The sequence below is a fragment of the Marmota marmota genome, unplaced genomic scaffold (assembly GCF_001458135.2).
Source record: "Marmota marmota marmota unplaced genomic scaffold, marMar, whole genome shotgun sequence".
Taxonomy (NCBI): Eukaryota; Metazoa; Chordata; class Mammalia; order Rodentia; family Sciuridae; genus Marmota; species Marmota marmota.
The window spans coordinates 50,262,962-50,280,231 of record NW_025999853.1 but is presented as its reverse complement, the minus strand read 5'-3'; the positions used below and the strand labels follow the sequence as shown (position 1 = coordinate 50,280,231).

The window sequence follows — 17,270 nt, the reverse complement described above, 5'->3', positions numbered from 1 at the left end:
TTTTTTTTTTTTTTTTTTTTTTTGTACTGGGGATTCAACTCAGGGCACTCAAATACTGAGCTACATCCCCATCCCTATTTTGTATTTTATTTAGAGACAGGGTCTCACCGAGTGCCTCACCATTGCTAAGGCTGGCTTTGAACTCTCATTCCTCCTGCCTCAGCCTCCCAAGTCACTGGAATTACAGATGCTCATCATGGCACCTGGCTGCCAGTCTTCTTTTTGAGACATTTCTATTCAGATCATTTGCTCATGTTAAAATTGGATTTTTTCTTCTTATGCTTTTGAGTATTTGAGTGCCTTATATATTCTTGTTATTAATCTCTTGTTGAATGGATAGTTTGAAATATTTATTCCCTTTCTTCAGTTTTACTTAGCTCTGTTGATTATTTCCTTTGTAGTGTAGAAGATAATTTTCATTTGATAGAATACCCATTTGTTTATTTTTCTTTTGTTTCCTGTGCTTTGTGAATTACCCAAAAAGAACTTTGCCTGAACTTATATCCTGAAGTGCTTCCCTATGTTGGCTAGTAGTTTCAAATGTTTGGGCCTGACATTTAAGTCTTAAATCCATTTTCAAATTATGTTTGTATATAGAGAGAGGTAGGGATCTAGATTTATTGCTCTGCATGAGGATACATGTTTTTCCTACCACTATTTATTGAAAAGACTGTCATTTACTCATTGTGTATTCTTAGAAACTTTAATGAAAAATAGTTGCCTGTATAACTATGGATTTACTTCGACCTTATCTCTTCGATTGCATTGGTCAGTGCATTTACTTTGATGCCAGTACCAGGCTGTTTTTGTTACAATAGCTTTATATTATGTTTTGAAATCAGGTATTATGCTGCTCCAGTTTTGCCTCTTTTGCTCAAGATTGTTTTTGCCTATTTGGCAGTTATGTGAAGAATATGTTTAGTATTTTGATGGGGATTGCACAGAATCTGTAAATGATTTGGGTAGCATTGCATTTTAACAATATAAATTTTTCAAATCCAGAAACATGAAATATCCTTACCTGCTGGGCCTTGTTCAGTTTATTTTATCATTGTTTTATAGTTTTCATTGTAGAGATCTTTTGCTTCCATTGTTTATTCCTTCAAATTTTGCATTTTAATAGCTTTTATGAATGGGATGTCTTTCTTGATTTCTTTTTCAGCTAGTTTATTATTAGTTTTTAGATATTCTACTAATTTTTGTATGTTAATTTTGTATCCTGAAAATTTACTGAATTTGCTAATCAGTTTTAATACATTTTTTAGAAAAGTATTTTGTTTTTTTCTATATAAAAATTGTCTCTGCAAACAGGGACAATCTAGTATTCTCCTTCCTAATTTGTATGCCCTTTATTTTTTCTAGCCTAATTGCTGTGTCTGGGATTTCACCACTGTATGGAATAGGAATGGTGAAAGTGAGTATCTTGTCCTGTTCTAGATCTTAAAAGAAGAGCTTCAAACTGTCCTCATTCAGTAGAATCAGCTGTTTCCTGTACTTACATTTGGATTTGGTTTATTGAGAGTTTTTATAATAATGGAATGTTGAATTATATCAAATTGCACCACTCCTCCTTTTTCCCAGTCTGTTTCCCTCCCCCTCAATTCCCTTCTTCCACTCCACTGATCTCTCTTGTATTTTTATGGAGTTTTCCCCACATTTTCCCCTTATTTTGTTTTAGCTTTCACATATGAGAAAAAAAATTCTACCCTTGACTTTCTGGATCATGTCCTTAGTATGATGCTCCCCAGTTCCATCCATTTATCATCAAATATCATAACTTTATTCTTCTTTATGGTGAGTAAAACTCAAAATGGAGTTTTATATGTCAGATTTTCTTTATTTACTCACCGGTTGACAGGCTTCTGGGCTGGTTCATAATGTGGCTATTGTGATTGTACCTGCTATAAACATTCATATGGCTGATTACCTAAAATATGCTGATTTAGATCTTTTGGATATATACCAAGGAGTGGGGTAGTTAGGTCATATGATGCTTCCATTCCTAGTTTTTTGAGGAATCTCCATACTGCTTTCTGGAGTGGTTGTACTAGTGTGCAGTCCCACCAGCAATCTATGAGCACACCTTTCCTCCCACATCCAGCATTTGCTCTTGTTTGTATTCTTGAACTTTGCCATTCTGATGAGGGAGAGAAAACCTCAATGTAGTTTCAATTTGCATTTCCCCAATGGCTAGAGATACTGAACATTTTTCATATATTCACTTGCCATTTGTATTTCTTCTTTCCTGAAGGATCTGTTTAGTTAGTTTGCCCATTTATTAATCGGGTTGTTTGTTTTTTTGGTACTAAGCTTTTTTGAGTTTTTTTATATGTTATGGATATTAATCTCCTGTCTGAGGAGCAGGTGGCAAAATTTTTCATTCTGTGGGCTCTCTCTTCAAGCTTTTAATTGTTTCCTTTTCTGCACAAACTTTTAATTTTGTGTTCTCCCACTTATTGATTCTTGGTTTGTTTCTTGTCTTTAGAAGTCTTGTTAAGGAAGTCAGTGCCTATACAAACATGTTGGAGTGTTGGGTCTACATCTTCTTCTACAGTTGCCAAATTTCTGGTCTTTGGTCTTTGATCCACTTTCAGTTGACTTTTGTGTGAGATGATAGATAGGGGTCAAGTTTTATTCTTCTACATAGGGTTATTAAGTTTTCCCAGCACCATTTGTTAAAAGGCAATCTTTTCTCAAATGTATGGTTTTTGGCACCAGATGACTCTATTTATGTGGATTTCTCTCTGTGTCTTGTATTCTATTCTGTTGGTATTTAATGTCTGTTTTGGTGCCAATACCATGTTGTTTTTGTTACTATAGTTCTATGGTATGCTTGGAGGTCCAGTATTGTGATGATGCCTCCAGCCAGGCTTTTTTTGCTTGGTATTTGGCTTTCTGGGTCTATAAATTTTAGAACTGTTTTTTCTAGTTCTGTGAAGAATATAATTGGTATTTTGATGGAGATTTCATTTAATCTGCATGGAACTTTTGTTAGTATGGCCATTTTGACAATATCAATTCTGCCTATTTAAGAACCTGGGAGGTCTTTCCATCTTCTAATTGTCTTTTTCAATTTCTTTCCTCAGTGTTCTATAGTTTTCATTGCAGAGGTTTTTCACCTCTTTGGTTAGTTATATTCCCAATTATTTTTAAAAAAATCTTTGAGAGTACTGTGAATGGGATAGTTTTCCTAATTCCTTTTCAGCAGATTTATTATTGGAATTTAGGAAAACAATTGATTTGTATATGCTGTATCCTTCTACTTTGCTAAATTATAAGTTCTAGAAATCTTCTGGTGGAATTTTTGTTGTTTCTAATATAGGGTTATGTTATCAGCAAAAAGAGAAATTTGGCTTCTTCTTTTCCTATTTATGTCCTTTATAGTCTATCTCTTGTCCAATTTTTTTGGCTAACGTTTCAAGGACTATATTGAATAAAAGTTTTGAGAATGCACATTTTTGTCTTGTTCCTGATTTTATAGGTAATGTTTTCAGTTTTCCTTCATTCTAAATGATATGGGCCTTCAGTTTGTCATATATAACCTTTACAAAATTGAGGTAATTTACTTCTATCCCTAGTTTCTCCAGCTAGGGAGAACCAATGACTGGGTGCTATATTTTATCAAAGGCCTTTTATATCTATTGAGACAATCATGAGATACTTCTCCTCAACTCTATTAACTTTGTTTAGTTGTATGTGGACACACAATATCTTTATTTATTTTTATATCAAACCCAGTGTCTTACACATGTGAGGCAAGCTCTTATCACAGAGCTACAGCCCCAGCCCTCCTTAACTCTATTTATGTGGTGAATCATATTTATTGATTTGTGCATGTTAAAACAACATTGAATCCTTGACATGAAACCCAACCAATTATGGTGGATTATCTTCTTAATGTGTTTTTGATTGTGGTTCGCTAATATTTTGTTAAGGATTTTTGCATCTACATTCATCACGGAAATTGGTCCGAAGTTTTTTTCTTCTTGATGTGTTACTGTCTGCTTTTGGTGTCAGGATTATACTGGCTTTATAGAAGGAATTTGACAGTTTTTTTCTCCTTTGCTATCTCATGAAATAATTTAATGAACTGGTAGAACTCAGCTTAGAATCCATCTGGTTCTGGCCTTCTAACAACTGCTTTAGTGTCATTGTTTTTTTTTTTTTTATTTTGAGAGAGAGAGAGAGAATTTCCCAATATTTATTTATTTATTTTAGTTTTTGGTAGACACAACATCTTTATTTTATTTTTATGTGGTGCTGAGGATCAAACCCATCACCCAGAATATGCCAGGTGAGTGCGCTACCGCTTGAGCCACATCCCCAGCCCTAGTTTTATGGTTTGATATGGTTCTCTTTACGTTTTCTATGTAATCATGCTTAAATTTGGGTAGGTCATTTGTCTCTAAGAATTTGTCAATGTCTTCAAGATTTTACAGCTTATTGAAGTATAAATTTTCAAAGTAATTCCTAATAATGAACCTCTGAATTTCAGAAGTGTTTGTGATGATATCTCCTTTTTTTAACCTCTTAATTGTTGATTTGGGACTTCTTTCTCTTTATTTTTGTTAGTTTTGCTAAGGGTCTATCAATGTTATTTATCCTTAAAAAAAAAACAGACTCTTAGTTCTATTGATCCATTGTATTCCTTTCTATTCTTAATTTTATTAGTATCCACTTCCAGGACAGAGATGTTTGCTGCCTCAACTGCATAAAACCTCTCAGTGCTCACAGCTAGAAATTGCAGCCATCCTTATTTCCATTCTCTGTCCTATCTTCTGTGGAGGTTGTGTGGAGCACTGGGATAGGCCAGCACTTCCAGGGAGTGACATCTCCTAGGTCAGATCCAACCCACTCCCCTTGTCTGTGTTGTGGTTGTGGGTTTCAGCAACTTTCAAGTAATAGCCATCCTGCTGCAATTTCTTTCTAGATGGATTGTTGAGATTTCCTGCTGCAGATGTGCTCTCTCTGGTTTTATTTGTTGCTATCTGAAATTGGGGAGAAGCTGTATTGATTTAATTTTTTCTAGGGAGGCTGACCAAGTATATATTACACAAAATGCCTGCCACACTTTGAATGGCTTCCTGTTCACAATTTAAATTAAACAGCTTTATCTCCTTCACTGACTCTTCTGCTTCTCTCATGTTTTAATTGTTTCTGTTTTTCTTTCCAGATGTTGGCAAGGAAGTGAATTTATGTGCCTTTTCTCTTCCTTTTTCTCTCTCTGATACCCCTGTCCACTTCCCCAAACCTGATTCAGGTTCAGCGTTAAAAATACTGTCCTTATTTTCAGTTCTGGTGATCAAACTTCAAGCCTCTCCAAGTCTCAGACTGCTCAATATTGAGTTTCAGAGCACTTACTCTGTTAACCCCCTCTCCAGTCAGCTGCTCCTTCACTGCTTCTTTCAGGGCTGTGTAGAGTTCCAGAGTCCCTGATTAGCCCAATTCCACCATCTTTCCTCGTGAAAAGGAACTCTTATACAGTGTTGGTGGGAATGTAAATGATACCAATGAACAAAATCACAACAGATTCACACTAAGGCACATTATAATGAAAATACCTAACATACAGAGTAAAGAGAGAATAATAAAACCCACGAAAGAAATATATTACATATAGGGGGAAAACAATTAGGTTATATGCAGAGTTTTCAACCCAGACCCTGAAAGCTAGAAGATCCTGAAACAAAATATACCAAGCTCTGAAAGAAAATGGATGCCAACCAAGAATCTTATATCCTGCAAAATTAAGCTTTAGATTTCATAATGAAATTAAAACCTTCCATGAATAACAAAAGTCAAAAAGAATTACAGCTAAAAAAAAAAACCTACACTACAGAACATCCTTGGCAAAATATTCTGTAAATAGGAAATCAAAAACAACTATAGAACTCAATAATATAATCAATAACTTAGAATTAACTGACATATAGAGAATATTTCATCCTTCAACAAGTGAATACATTTTCTTCTCAGCAGCACATGGATCCTTCTCTAAAATAGACCATATATTGTGCCACAAAGCAAATCTTAGAAAATAAAAAATAATTAGAGATACTAACCTGCATTCTATCAGTTCACAATGGAATGAAATTAGAAATCAACGATAAAATAAAAGATAAAAACTACTATAACACCTGGAAACTAAACAATATGCTTCTGAATGAACAATGAGCTGCAAAAGACATCAAGGAGGAGATTAAAAAATTCTTAGAAGTAAATGAGAGCACTGATACAACATATGGAAATCTCCAGGAAACTATGAAGGCAGTTCTAGGAGGAAAGCATTGCATGTAGTTCATTCCTTAAAACAAGAAAATGTCAACAAATAAATGACCTAACACTACGTCTCAAAGCCCTAGAAAAAGAAGAAAAAATCATCAACAAAAGCAGTAAAAGGCAAGAAATAACTAAAATTAGGGCTGAAATCAGTGAAATTGAAACAAAAGAAACAATTGAAAAAAATTGACAAAACAAAAAGTTGGTTCATCATGAAAATAAATAAAATTGACACGCCCTTAGCCATGCTAACAAAGAGGAGGAGAGAATAAATGAAGTCACTAACATACGTGATGAAAAAGGAAATATCACAACAGACATTACAGAAATACAAAAGATAATTAGAAATTATTTTTAAAACTTGTACTCTAATAAAACAGAGAATATAGAAGGCATCAACAAATTTCTAGAGGCATATGAGTTGTCTAAATTAAATCAGGATGATATACACAACTTAAACAGATCAATTTCAAACAAGAAAATAGAAGACGCCATCTGAAGACTACCAACCAAGAAAAACCCGGGATCAGACCAGTACACAGCTGAGTTCTACAAGTCCTTTAAAGAAGAACAAATACCTATGCTTTATGGATAATTTCATGAAATAGAAAAAGAGGGAGGAGTACTTCTAAGCCCATTATATGAGGGAAATATTCCCCTGATTCCAGAACCAGGCAAAGAAATATCAAAAAAAGGAAACTTCAGACCAATATCACTAATAAACATACATGCAAAAATTCTCAATAAAATTCTGGCAAATCAAATACAAAACCATATCAAACAGATTGTGCACCATGATCCAGTGGGATTCATCCCATGGATGCAAGGTTAGTTAAATGTATGGCAATCAATAAACATAATTTATCACATCAATGGACTTAAAGATAAAAATCATATGATCATCTCTAGAAGATGCAGAATAAGCATTCAACAAAATACAGCTCCCATCATGTTCAAAACACTAGAAAAATTAGGGATAACAGGAACATATCTCAACATCATAAAAGCTATCTGTGCTAAGCTCCAGGCAAACATCATTCTAAATGGAGAAAATTTGAAAGCATTTACTATAAAAATTGGAGCAATACACGATTCCTCTGTCACCACTTCTATTTAACATAGTTCTTAAAACACTGGTAATTAGACAGACAAAAGAAATTAAAGGGATAGATTGAAGAAAAGAAGAACTCAAATTAGCACTATCTTTCAATGATATGATTCTATACATAGAACACCCAAAAAAAAAAAACCACCAGCAAACTTCTAGAAATAGTAAATGAATTCAACAAAGTAGCAAGATGAAAAATCAACACCCATAAATCAAAGGTATTTCTGCATATCAGTGACAAATCCTCTCAAAGGGAAACAAAGAAAACTACCCCATTTATAATACCCTTAAAAAATAAAATGCTTGAGAATCAACCTAACAAAAGATATTAAAAGACTTTTGCAATGAAAACTACAGAATGCTATAGAAAGAAATCAAATAAGACCTTAGATATGAAAATATTGTTCTTGGATAGGCAGAATTAATATCGTCAAAATGACCATACTACCAAAAGCACTATACAGATTTAATGCAATTCCAATCAAAATCCCAATGACATTCTTCATAGAAATAAAAAAAACAATATGAGATTCATCTGGAAAAATAAGAGACCCAGAAAACCTAAAGCAATCCTTAGAAAAGCAGGTGAAGCAGGTGGCATCATTATTCCAGAACTTAAAATATACTGCAGAGCAATAGGAACAAAAAAAAGCATAGTATTGGCATCAAAATAGACTCATAGACCAATGGGTACAGCACAGAGGACACAGAGACAAACCCACATAATTTGTTTTTCTCATTTATAACNCTGCAGCTATTACCTCTTCTAAAGTTGAGTTGACCAGCATTGCTTGTGGTCCTTCTTTCCTTGTCTCTTCATACTGTTTGTGTTTCTTTCTGCTTGGTGAAACTGTTGTGCTATTGAATTTTCCCCCTATATATTTATATTGCTCTTGTATAGTTGCAAAGTCTCCCTCGCAGGCGCGGACGGCGGCTCTGCCCCTCCTCCAATTGGGGCAATGTGCCTACCACGCAGGCAGGCCGCTGGGGCTGTTCTGCCGGTCGGTAGCAGGTCCGCCTACATGCAGGCGCGGGCGGTGGCTCTGCCCCTCTGTTGGCCGCTAGGCTTGTTCTGTTGGTGGTCGCAGTTCTGCCTACTTTGCAGGCGCAGGCAGCGGCACTGCCCCTCTGCAGTCCGCTGGGCCTGTTCTGCCGGTGGGTCGCAGGTCCGCCTACCTTGCAGGGGGGGAGGGGGCGGCTCTGCCCCTCAGCAGGCTGCTGGGCCTGTTCTGTGGGTGGTCAGAGTTCCGTCTACCTTGCAGGCGTGATTGGCAGCTCTGCCCCTCCGCGGGCCACTGGGCCTTTTCCATCGGTGATCACAGTTCCGCCTACCTTGCAGGCGCGGGGGGAGGGGGCATCTCTGCCTCTCAGCAGGCCGCTGCGCCTGTTCTGTGGGTGGTCACAGTTCCCAAACCCACATAATTATAGTTATCTTATATTAGAAAAAGGTGCCAAAAACATGCATTGGAGAAAAGATAGCATCTTCAACAAATGGTACTGGGAAAACTGGAAATCCATATGCAACAAAATGAAATTAAACCACTATCTGTCACCATGCACAAAACTCAAAGTGGATCAAAGACCTATGAATTAAACCAGAGACAATGCATCTATTGAAGAAAAAGTAGGTCCTAAACTCCATCATGTCAAATTAGGCCCCTACTTCCTTAAATAGACTCCTATAGCAAAAGAATCAATATTGAGAATCAATAAATGGGATGGATTTAAACCTAAAAGCTTTTTACTCAGCAAAAGAAACAATCAGTGAGGTGAATAGAGCGCCTACTAATTGGGACCAAATTCTTACCACATGCATGTCAGATAGAGCACTAATCTATAGGGTATATAGAGAACTCAAAAATCTTAACACCAAAAAAACAGAACAGACACTTCTCAGAAGATAATATACAATCAATCAACAAATATATGAAAAAATTGTTCAACATCTCCAGCAATTAGAGAAATGCAAATCAAAACTACTATAAGATTTCATCTCACTCCAGTCAGAATGGCAAATATTAAGAATATAAACAACAATAGGTGTTGACAGGGATGTGGGGAAAAAAGTACACTCATACATGGCTGGTGGGACTGCAAATTGGTGCAGACAATATGGAAAGCAGTATGGAGATTTTTTGGAAAATTGGGAACGAAACCACCATTTGACCTAGCTATTTCACTCCTCAGTCTAAACACAAAGGACTTAAAAGCAGCATACTACAGTTCAAAGCCACATAAATGTTCATTGCAGCACAATTGACAATAGCTAAACTGTGGATCCAACCTAGATGCCATTCAGTAGATGAATGGATAAAGAAAATGTGGCATTTATACACAATGAAATATTACTCAACAATAAAAGAATAAAATCATGGTATTTGCAGGTAAATGGATGGAGAGGAGAATATAATGCTAAGTGAAAATAGCCAATCCCAAAAAATCAAATGCCAAATGTTTTCTCTGATGTAAGGAGGCTGATTCATAGTGGGGTTGGGAGAGGGAGAATAAGAGGATTAGACAAACTCTAGATAGAGCAAAGAGGTGGGAAGGGAAGGTAGGGTGCATGGGGGTAAAAAAGATAATGGAATGAGATGGATATCATTACCTTAAGTATATGTATAAAGACACAAATGGTATGAATATGCTTTATTTGCAACCAGAGATATGAAAAAATGTGCCCTATATGTTTAATGTGAACTGTAATGCATTCTGCTGTCACATATAAGAAATTAGTATAAAAAATCACAAAATTGTCACAAATCAATAAAGGACCATAAGAAAGTTAATCCGGCTAATCTAGTGAAACTTCAAAAAAGACATAAAGGAAGTAACTTTTCATTTTCATTTAATTGCTTATATCCAGGATATTCCTATTTGTGTAAGATAAAGGCAATTTTTTTGATTGTGTCATTGATAGCTTGTTTCACTTGCTTGTTCCTCAACGTATAAATAAATGGATTTAACAAAGGGGCAACAGATGTAGTGAGCACAGATACCCCTTTATTGATGTCCACCTGTTCTTTGGCTGAAGGCTTGACATAGATGAAGATGCAGCTGCCATAGGTGATGGAAACCACAATCATGTGGGAGGAGCAGGTAGAAAAAGCTTTTTTTCTTTGCTGAGCTGAAGGGAATCGTAGAATTGTCCTAATAATATTTATGTAAGAAAGAATCACACCTATTAGTGTGATAATAAAAGTAAACACTGCACAAATAATAACAGTCTATTCTAGAAACCACGTATCTGAGCATGAGATCTTAAAAAGAGGAGATGCATCACAGCCAAAATGATCAATGACATTGGAGTCGCAGAACTCCAGCTGGAGGCCCATGCTGAGAGGTGTGATGATGATCACCAACCCTGAGATCCAGCAACAGAAGACTAGGATGGCACAGACTTGGTTGTTCATGATGGTGATGTAATGAAGAAGTTTGCAGATGGCCACATATCGATCATAGGACATGGCAGCCAGGAGAAAAAACTCTGTGGCCCCAAAGAGTCCAATAAAAAATATTTGACTGGCACAAGCATTGTAAGTTATGGTGTTATCCCTAGTTGATATACTGTAGAGGAATCTGGGAACACAGACTGTTGTGAATGAGATTTCTAAGAAGGAGAAGTTTCGAAGAAAAAAATACATAGGTGTTCTAAGATGGGAATCCGTCAGGGTGAGAACGATAATAGTCAGATTACCAGTGACGCTCAGAATGTATGTTAAGAATAAAAAGATAAAAACCAGAATTTGCAGCTGTGGGTCATCTGTAAGTCCCAACAAGATGAATGTTGTTATTGCTGTGTGATTTATCATAACTGATTTTGATGTTTTAGGCAATCTGCATATCAAAAGTCAAAGCACCTAAACAGAAGAAAAAACAATACTTATAAGCTTTGACAATGAAGTACAATTTAAAAAAAGGTAAAACTAAGTATACTAAGACAAGCAATAATAAGGACAATAAAGTCAATAAAATTGAAACTGAAGAAGGCAATAGAGAAAAATTATCAAAATGCAAAATTGACTTTTGAGAGATGCATGACACTAATAAAGCTCTAACCAGGCTGACAATAAAACAAACACACACACACACACACACAAAATCACTAACAGAAAGAAAGCACACATTTTAGAAATATCAGGAATTACAGAGGAGGAAATCACTAGACATTTCCCAGAAAGGAAAATGAAAATTATAATGAGACACCATCTCACCACAGTTAGAACTATTACCAAAAAGGCAAGAACACAAACAAAATACCCAAATACTACAAGGATGTGGAGAGAAAGGAACTCTTAGGGATGTAAATCAGCACAGCTATTGTGGAGAACAGTATGGACGTTCCATAAAAACTAAACGTAGGTGTACAGTGTGATCCAGATATGCCACTTCTGGGTACGCAGTCAAAGGAAATGAAATAAACTCACCAAAGAAATAACTACCTGTATAGGTTTATTGCATCACTATTCACAATAGCTAAGATAAGGAATCAGTCTAGGTGCCCATCAATAGATGATTGGGTAAGGAAAATGTGGCATATATACACAATAGAATATTGTCCAGCCATAAAAGGGAATGAAATCCTGACATTTGCAGCAAAATGGATGAAACTATATGAATGAGCCTTATGTTAAGTGTAAAAAGCCAGACACAGAAAGAAAGAAAACTACTACATATTTTAACACATGGAAGCCAAAAATTGTCAACCTGAATGTAGAATAGTGAGTACTAGAGATTGAGAAGAGTGGGTGCAAGGGCAGGTAAAGGGAGGTTGGATTTGATTAGTGCAAATATCTCACACAACCCTATTCATATGTATAATTAATAATATCGCTTCTCGGCCTTTTGGCTAAGATCAAGTGTAGCATATGTACAATTAATACATGTTAAGAAAATTGAAAGAAAAAATATTTTTTTAATTTAAAAACTATAAATACAGAAAAAATTATGGAGGTTGGTCATTTCATCTGACCCTTTAATATTTCATAACAGTTCCTTATTTCTATACTTTTTGGTAATGATCAATACAGAAAATTCTTTTTATCTATAAGTAGTTTGTTGCAATATAATGAAAATCTTGGCACAAGTTATATTGATTTAGTGCAGCCCAGATTTACATACACTCAATCATTGTATTTCAAAAGCCATGCTATTTTATAAAGCTTTCGAATCAAATCATAAATTCACCTTGTTTTTGTGTGGGTATACTTCTTTGTTTTTTAGTGCTGGGTATCAAACCCAGGGCCTTGCACCTGCTGGCATGTACTCTACCACTGGGCTACATTCCAATCCCAATATATACCCTTTTAATTTCTGTGGAGTCTATAGTACGCTATACTTTTTCCTGCATTTAATTATTCTGGCTGTTATTCTCTGAAACAAAATATATATATATGACTTTTTTATTTACTAGCCCACAATCATTATTTTTGCATAATGATTAATGTTATTCCTCTTGCCAAACCCAAAACTGTGCTGATTTCTCTCAAAAGTTATCCCACATGATTGGGCACATCTAAATAATGACCATTTTCTTTAGGATCTACATTCTTAAGATGCTTAATATATTATAAACACAATTCATATTTTCCATTTCATGCTTCCATCTCACTTCTATCATTTTGATTTTACACTCAGAATGAAAAATTAATTCTCTAACTGGACTTTACATCTTCTATTCTGATCATTTTAATCCATATTCCATACTGCATCTAGAGTAGGTCCTAACATACCATCTCAATTCCTGTAGAAGTAGCTAAAACCACCTCCACTGCATTTTTAGAACCATCATCTCTATTTCAGAGCTGTTTTGTATTTCTATTTACCAATCTGCCTACTTAAACTGTGATATTTTTGTTATACAATATGATGCATATCTTAATCCACTTCCTAGAATATATTTCTCTGGATATTGAATGTATATATCATAGATATTGATAGACAAATACCAGGATGTATTCTTTACTTGAGAAAAGTCTTTACTCCTGTGGCCCATATAGAAGGTACTACACTCATACTGAAGGTAGCTCCTTCAGTAGAAAAACAGGTATGTGTTTCCCTGACAGTTCAGTACAAATTTTGAGCATTATGACATAATTACTCAGACTAGGCATTTCATCTGCCCAACTAGTCATTTAAATTCTAATATAGATCATGTAAAAAATGATAAAAGTAAGGTAACAAGTTATTTTAAAAGTTTGTAGATATTAGCTAATAACTTTTCTACAGCACTATATCAACTTAGTCTTGTAACTGTGTGAGAATACTTTTTGTATTTGACCATTTTGTTACCCAGAAATTTTTTCAATTCATAAACAGGTTTAAAGTCTTCTTAATTTGTGCCTGTGGTTAATAATCTCAACAAAGAAATAACATTCAAGTAATGAAATTAAGTGCTCATATCCTTAAAAACTAAACACACACACATACACATATATCAATATCAATATTTGTATTATCTGTCTCCAATAGTGACAGGAAAAATCTCATTTAACCAAATTTACAAAAGAAAAATTGACTTGAGAAATATGAAACTACTTACACTTTAGTCTGTCACTCAGGCATTAGTTTTATTTTATCCACAGCCTCATTAGTGCAATTCACAACCAAGTAAAATTTGTTAGTAGTGATATGGATACAATCTAGTCATGTTTTCTTATTGAACTGGCACTCAAAGGGAGCAGTAGAAATATATATAGCAGGTTACCTCAAGTTTTATATCCTGATGTCTAACAGTTATCACAAATCCCAATATCAGCTTAAATTTTAAAAGGAAATTATTTCTGCAAATTTGTATGGCTTAAGAGAAGGAAAGAGTAATAAATTATCTGGGGAGAACCAAAAATTTCTTTAATTTTTTTAAAACCTAAGGGTCCAATCTCAACAAGATTGAAATAGGGTGAGTCCTTTAAGAGTATCACCACAAGCATGATGGAGAATCTTTTATATGGTCATCCTGTATCAGGAAGGATTAACTAAGCTTAAAAAAACAAGTGTCCTTGGTGACCCTGCCTCAATGTCACTAATGAAAGTAAAATGTAATTTATGTTATTGACAAAACAAAAGCTAACTAGTGCACATAGGAATTAGGATAGTGTCCTTGGAGAATGACAATGCATTATAGTTCCAAGGTCAAGATGCAAATCAGTATAGTATCTTTGCCAAAAATAATGATCAAAAAAATATTTTGGTTTTTGTTCATTTTATTCACATTATGTTGGTTGCTAATGATATAGAAATTTCTTCAATGTGTATTTGTAATTTAATCTTAATAAATTCAATATTACTGCCTATTGGCTATTTTTGGATAAAAATGTTTGCTGAATTCTTATCTTTCCTAAGATATTTGCATGTGCTTAACATCTAGTTGTTATTAAGTCTTTTGAAGCCTTATATCTTAGAAATGTTACTTTGTGATTTAATATTTAATACTAATAATAGTACTGATATTTAGAAAAATTTTCTACTACATCATAAAATATATTCTTGATTTTGATTCATGATTTCTAAATTTAGCAGGACTATTTAAGGTTTTCTTATGACCCTGATCTGGACATATATGTTACTTATATTTTCTTCCAATAATTTTATTATTTACTTTGTTTATGTTTACATCTGTGTCCCATATGAATCATAATTTGGTGTAAGGTATAAGAATATGTAATTTTCCCCCAAGTGATTAGCCATGTTGTGACTTACTAAACAATCAAATATTGTATTGTTTTTTTCCTCATCTTTCAATTTGTTTTTAGAACTTACCTTATTTCTTCACTTGGAAAGGAACAAAATGAGCCATCTTCAGTCTATAAGGTTTGAACATCCAGAAAGATAAATTTTCCTCTTTGCTTGCTTCATTTTCATTCCATATTTATATCATCTTATTAATTGATCCACTGGATGGGAAAGAGAAAGGATTCCTGACACGTAATACTGGATTACTACATGTCCAATATTATATCCATTATTAACCAATAGGGACAAGAGCAAAAAGATAATTTGCCAGTGGAACTGGATTACTTTACGGAAAAGGGTGATGGTGTGAAAGAAGTACAATGAAACAATAAAAGGGAGAATGGTGGGTCATGATACTCACAAGTGATGATTGAATATTTTTAATTTTAATCCATTTTCTCTGTTGAATAAGAAGAGTAATAAATAGAAGATTGAGTTAACAGAAGTGGAAATTAGATGGGTCTAGAGTTGGACCCATCTAAAAATTTTCTATTTCTAAAAATACAAAGTAATAAGTAAAATATATTTTATATTTCTAAAAATACAAAATAATAGGTGAAAAAGAGTAATTATTAAATGTTCCAATTCATTGATTCATCAAAGAGTAATAAAAAACTATGATGTTCCTTCAATATCCATCATTTCATATCTATAGAAAGTCTTAATACCCAAAGAATATGTGGAATGAAATTATAACATTTTAGATACTCACAGCTAATAGAATATTAAAGTAAATGAACATAATTATTTAAATTTTGAAAAAGAAAAAAAAAATAGTTGCTACAGCTTGAATGTGTACTCTCCCAAATTTAGTTATCAGAATTTAATGGTCGTTGTGGTCCTAAGAGTCAGGACTTTAAGAAGTGAATAGGCCATGAGGGCTCCTCTCCAGTGAATAAGATTGAGGTCCTCATGAAAGAGGCTTTATTCAGCATTTGGATCTCTCACCTTCCACCTTCTGCCATGTGAGGACCCAACATTCCCCCCCTCTGAAAGATGCAGTCACAAGGTGCCTCTTGAAAGAAGAAAGCAGGCTTCACTGTACAACTGAACCTGCTGGCACCTTGGTCTTAGAATTCCTAGCCTTCATAAATGTGAGAAAATAAATTTGGGCTCATTATAAATTATCCAGTCTCAAATATTTTGTTATGGGACCACAAATGGACTAAGACACTAATGTTTTATTTAGATATAATTGAAGAATAAGTTACATGTCAACCAGTTTTGCCCTGAGGTTTTTATATAGTACAGAAATTCTCAGAGACAGATGTAGTTAGTACTAATAATAAGAGCTGATTAAATTTTTGAAATAAAACAATGGGAGTGTAACTAATGATCTAGTGGGATATTTCATAAAACTTCTTAAAAATACTCTTAAAGGTATGTTCTCACATGTACTTCACATTCCTGATAGTCATGTTTTTTTCTCCTCCTCTCCTTTGCCATCCAACAATTGCTCATTGGTCTCTTCTAATTCCTTCAATTCACCCTTTTTTCACCTCAACTGAGTCTATAGACTTATATTCTTTGGAGGTTGAAAAAGATAAAAATCTAAGAAGAAAAATCTGTGGTAATATGTTTTCAAGTACCACCTAAAATGCTAATTTTTATCTATATATTAACTCATGTTAAGAATAAAATAACTAGGACTGGGGATGTGGCTCAGCGGTAGAGCACTTGGCTAGCATGTGTGAGGCACTAGGTTTGAGTCTAAGCACCACATATAAAATAATAAATAAATAAATAAAATAAAGGTCAATTAATAACTATATATATATATATTTAAAAATAATAAAATAATTATCATACCTTTGGTTGATGGCTAATGCTAGTTTCTCATGATATGGCTTCAATATCAACCTCTTTGCCTACTAAACATTTTTTTTAATATCAAAAAATATGAGTGGTTATAACCAGAAAAGTGGCAGTGAGAAAGATGAGGTGTGGTTAAATTCCAGAAATATTTTGAAGATCTGCGCTATTTTCTAAAAAAATACTCTTTAGTGCTAAAGAAAGAAATTAAGGATAAAATTAAGGTTTAGCTCTAGCATCTTGTGAGTAAAGAGTTAAAAGTAAACAAAATTGGTTATTATAAATAATTCTTTTTGGAGAAGTTGGATTTGTTTAGGCAGCTACATAGTTGTACATATAGGTC

At 34.2% G+C, this 17,270-nt stretch overlaps 2 pseudogenes; one reads left to right on the top strand and one right to left on the bottom strand.

Annotated features, from left to right (window-relative positions):
- Positions 1-10,257: 10,257 nt before the first annotated feature.
- LOC107139841 lies at positions 10,258-11,196 on the bottom strand (annotated as a pseudogene).
- A 1,017-nt stretch (positions 11,197-12,213) lies between these two features.
- Positions 12,214-12,315, top strand: LOC125618250 (annotated as a pseudogene).
- The last annotated feature ends 4,955 nt before the right edge of the window (positions 12,316-17,270 follow it).